The sequence below is a fragment of the Chenopodium album genome, chromosome 3 (assembly GCF_948465745.1).
Source record: "Chenopodium album chromosome 3, dcCheAlbu1.1, whole genome shotgun sequence".
NCBI classification, from domain to species: domain Eukaryota; kingdom Viridiplantae; phylum Streptophyta; class Magnoliopsida; order Caryophyllales; family Amaranthaceae; genus Chenopodium; species Chenopodium album.
This window is the reverse complement of record NC_137836.1, coordinates 12,791,254-12,796,524: the sequence shown is the minus strand read 5'-3', so window position 1 is coordinate 12,796,524 and position 5,271 is coordinate 12,791,254. Positions and strand designations below refer to the sequence as shown.

Sequence of the window (5,271 nt, the reverse complement as noted above, 5' to 3'; positions counted from 1 at the left end):
GCTAGACAATAATGTTAGATGACTATAAAATCTCCAGTTTCACTTGGATTTTAGTCTTTTGAGCTTTGACAGATTAAATGAAATTTTACATAGTTCTTATATATGCGGCACAAGCTTGACTGTTTTTATGGGTATTATAACTTCAGGAATTGAAAAATAATGTCTCTGTAGGTTGCTTTTATTATTTATATTTGCTTGCTTTGTTACTTACTTGTAGATAGAAACCTTTTATAATCTGTAAAAATATAGCTCTGTTCATGTGATATTTAATTCTATCAGTTTCTGTCTTTTGTTTTATGCAGGCACTTCTAGATCAAGGAGCATAAATATGGCCATTCAACAAAGTCAAGAGCAAACTTCCTCGAGCCAAGATGTTGCTTTGCAAGCCACATCATCTAAGAATAGGAGTAGGGGGCCATCAAAGGCAATACAATCAAGTAAGCCTATGGTGCTTGAATTTAATGATTTTGACTTGCCTACTGGTGAATGGGAACCCGCTTATGGAAAACAAATTGGTGCATGTGCTAAGATATTAGACATCACTGTGAATGAGTATGCAAAAACAGATTAAGTGGATCAAGAAAATATATGGGAGGAGACAAAGGTATAAACTATTCACTTACTAGTTAGTCATGTTGCTATTCAAAATATTAGTTAACTTTTTTTTTAATCTACAGCAAATGTTCCACATTGAGGATCCAAGTGGAGAAAGGAAAAAAAGGTTTCATAGTGTTGTGGCTTCGCGATTCAGCTGTCACAAGTCGAATTTAAGGGCACGATTCATCACTTTTAAAAACCCATGCCCGGCCACTTCTCCTAAAACAAATATGAAGCCATGGGAAGTGTATAAAGGTTACTTTACAGAGGAGAAATGGAAGAGATTCGAAATATATAGTAAATCAGCAAAATTCAAGGTAACTACATATTCACATGCACTGTCAATTAATCAAACAAAAACTGATTGTGAAGAATATGATATTGTTTAACTCTCTTTTCTTTTCTTTTTTTTTTACAAAAAAAAAAAAAAAAAAAAAAAAAAAAAAAAACAGGAAAAGAGTGAAAAGGGGAAGGAAAATGAAAAGCTAAAAAAATGTCGCCATCACTTGGGTCGAAACAGTTTTCAAAGAGCTCGGATAATTTGGAATAAGCAAAAGAGACTTGAAAATAGATTTCCTGCTCTGGCAGAATCTTCAACTGCTGGCAACACTTCCCAGAGCAGTACATCAACTGGTTCTATTTTTTATCGTCGAGCTCTTGAGTGGGTTTTAGCTCATGAAAAGCGGTTGCCAGATGGAACATGGGGCATCGACCCAAAAGATACGAAGACTATTCGAACTGCCAATATAGTTGTATGTCATATTTATCAAAACAAAGAAATCTACTGACATTACAGATTTCTGGTCATCTAATTAACTTTTTCTATGTTTTGTCAAACAGGAAGAGAACTTGCAAAAACAAGCAAAGGAATCTGAGGAAGGAGAGTGTAAACAATCAGAGCGAGGCGTTGATGCCCTTACTTTGGCATTTGGGAAAAAGAACCATCGTGGATTTGTGAAAGGACTTGGTGGATGTGGGATTGGTGTCGGCTATAGAAAAGCATTTGGCCCGGTAAAAGGTAAAAACATGTCTAAAAGTGGTTGCTCATTACAAGAACTAGATGAATTTAAAGAGAACTTAACTCGGGAATTTGAAGAAAAATTAAAGGAAGGCATTGCGGAAGCTATAAATTCTTATCTTTCTACTTTCATACCACACATGACTGTTAATGATTTGCAAGTAAATGATGCTCAACCTTCCCCATCTTCCTCAACCAATCCAACGGAGCTAAGTCCTCGCTTGTTAGAGGTAAACCTTCATTTGACTAAGATTGAACTCTTAATTATTATCACATGAGATGAATGCAGAATTGATAATCAGAATGAATTTAAAGTTTAAATTCATAACTGAATGCAGAATTGATAATCAGAACGGAATTCAAAGCCGAATTTCAGAACTGAATTCAGAACTAAATATCATAATTGAATTCAAAGCCAACTTTCAAAACTGAAAATCAGACCTGAATTCAAAGCTGAAAATCAGACCTGAATTCAGAACTGAAAATCAGAATTGAATTCAGTACTAAAAATCAGAACGTAATTCAGAGCTGACTTTCAGAACTGAATTCAGAACTCAGTTAGGATGGATAGTTTGTTCAGCGTTGTTTAGTCTTCTTAATTTTAGGTTTGTGGATTGGTTGGTATTGCTTGTAGAATTTGTTGTTGGAGTGGTATTGTTTAGTCTTCTTAATTTTAGGTTTGTGGAATTATATGTTGCGAATCCTGGTATAGACTCACCCCTCAACTCAAGCAATGAAACAGTGACACTCATTTTTGTCTTGTTATTGTTGTCATATGGCTGCTCTGTCCTGTATCGCTAATTTGTGTGGTGATTTGTGCCTTCGCGTTTCAAAAACATGGTGTTTTTGTCTAGGGTTTAGGAAAGGGTCTTAGGTGCAGCCCCTTTAGAAGGCCATGATATTTATCAATTACTGTTTCTGATATGAGTGTATAGACTTCCTTTGAGAACCGTAGCTACTCCTTACTATATTTCTTTGTTTGAAAGTTTGAACTCCTACCATATAATTTTTTTCTCCCTTTTACAGTTTTACCCTGTGGGTACAGCTAATACATTATAGACGAGCCGCGTTATCATTATTGATGTCTTTCTCGTATCTGTTGTAATGTTGAGACCTCATTTGGGTTAACTTTATCATGATCATATGCTCCATGAAGTTCTGTGAAGTTGTTCTTAGTCAATGCACTTTAAATCAAGGGTCTAACCTAATGATGGTATTGCTATTTTCCAGGGGAAATGTATGTACCATAATCCCACATGCCCACTGGCCCTTATGCAAAATGCTTCAATTGAGGCACTGCATTACTTTTGATTATCATTATATATTTATATGTATATCACCCAAACCTATCATCCCTTTTTTCCTGGAAACAAAAAATATTGCATTGCTCATTCTATCCTTAAACAGTCAACTTTTGTCTCGAAAATTATTAAGAAAGATAGATTGTAGTTCTCATATTGTTTGGAGCATATTTCCTCATTTTAATCAAATATTGGTGCTGGGTGGTTGATGTTTGACATAGGTATGAACACTTTATTTGGACCTGACACATAAGATGTTTAAATAAAATATTAGTTTTAGTGTTTCACACTTGGACTTGTACCTTTATCTAACAAGAGTACTTGAGCCAGAATAACTGTGATAAGCTACTTTAAAATATACCATGATCAGTGAACATTATTTTTCATAGAGGTTCCATATTCATTGCTTCTGATGCTATAATCTGTATTTTGTACAATTAATGACTGAATCCATATAATTTAGCTGGTTCTTAGTTAGATCTCGAGTTTTTTTTACAGGAGTATGTAATTCAAATAATTTGGAACAGGATTCCTGATGGCTTTTTTTATTTTAACTCTCTTGGAGTTAAAAATAAGAAAACTAAAAGAGCCAAAGAATGGTTGCTTCAACATAAAAAAAAGGTTGTATTTCTCCATGTCTGTAATAGCATAAATGCTCAGCCTTCACGTACTAATTTAGTCATAAAATTATTTGCCCGCTCTTTGGGATTTTGACATATTAGGAAAATATGATAGGAAGAAGGCTTAATCAATGTTTCAAAGTGAAAAATCTCAAACAGTGGACAATAGAATGGAAGATTAGGATTCATTGAGGCTTGATGCTAATGGGATGTGTCTTTACTTTCATGTATTCATTAGTTCTGGTTCTTATATTCCTTGGAATCTCAGGGTCTTAGATAGTTATAGTGTACGTGACAATTAGTCTATTGACATAATTATAATCTGGAAGCCTTATTATGTTCCTTGACACACATATTTATTAAACATGTAGACATATAGTACTAATCGGTCTTATTGCTTATATAAAATGCTTCTATTCTATGAAAAGGAAAATATCATTCATAAATTTTATTAATCTTATCTTTGACATCAGTGCTTTAAAATGTAAACACTGTATTCAGCACTTGAATATTAGTTGTTAACTGTAGATTATGCTTTCATGTTTCTTACGACATGATCAATTATGTAGGTCCCAACTAAATGTCGTCTTGCTTTAGTTGATGAGTTCAGTGGGAACTCAGTGATTGTGGCCGATGGAACGACAGAACCTTGTCTTAGTGAAGTAATTCATAACAAGAAAATGAACCGTGACATCTATAGAGTTAGTGTTGACCATGTTTAAAGTGATTATTCTCACCTAAATCTCCCAGAAGAGACTGATGACGGTATCACCAAGTTGGGTGAGGCGAAAGGTTATTTTTTGGGGTGGCCGGCAGATTTAGTCTTCTTTACTGATGAGGTAATTCATTGATATGCTATGTAATGATCTAAGATATTTGTAACTAAATTATATTAATATTTATCTTTTCTTGAAGGTTATGACTTTGGAAAAAAAAGACGGATAATGAATTGGTGCAAACCAAAGAGAAAGTTGATAGTTGCGGACCTATCAACTCAGAGCATTCAACTATTAAAGGCAAAGGCATAACTATTCCAGAAAATATTGTTGAGAGTCTTGGTGAACAGTGTTCTATGTTGTATTATTGCATGACTTCAGGAAGTGGAGATTATGATACTACGACAATTCCATTGAAGGCTCCATTGTTTTATCAAAAGGAAGACACACAAATTTATGTTACTAGTGATGATGTCTCTGAATTACGAAGAGCATGGGCTAATATTTCATTAATCCATGTCTACATATTGTAAATACTAACATTCATTTAAGTTATTTGAATTTGTTTTACTATGAAATATATTTTATTAGATCCATATATTATACTAATTATTTATTTTTTCTGTAAAATACAGGTACTTAATTGAAGAGCATATCTCATTATTTCAGAAGACTAAAATCAAATTCTTGTGCCCCCAAAAAATTTCTGCAGCTGAAATCAAGAAAGATTTCCTTGAAGTCCAAATGTATTTGAAAAATGCTTTTCAAACTGAATTAAGGAAGAAGGATGCACAATGCAAATTCATTTTGGCTCCATATATGGAAGCGTATGTACTACTGATCCTTGAAATCTTTACTTTTCCATAATTTTATTATTTTAATTATGTGAATAATACAAACAAGTTTATTAAAATGTAGGAATCATTGGGTACTCTATGTGATTAATTTGCGTATGAGTCTTGTGTATGAGTTTGATTCTGTTATTCAATCACCTCCGAACGCTCGAAACTTAGAGTTGT

At 33.6% G+C, this 5,271-nt stretch overlaps 1 long non-coding RNA gene across 1 annotated transcript; it reads left to right on the top strand.

Moving 5' to 3' along the window:
• The first annotated feature begins 1,370 nt into the window (after nucleotides 1-1,370).
• LOC145611671 (uncharacterized) lies at nucleotides 1,371-5,028 on the top strand. The gene is made up of 4 exons (XR_014106430.1): nucleotides 1,371-1,845; nucleotides 4,106-4,375; nucleotides 4,452-4,781; nucleotides 4,888-5,028. It is a non-coding gene; the product is annotated as an uncharacterized LOC145611671 (long non-coding RNA).
• The last annotated feature ends 243 nt before the right edge of the window (nucleotides 5,029-5,271 follow it).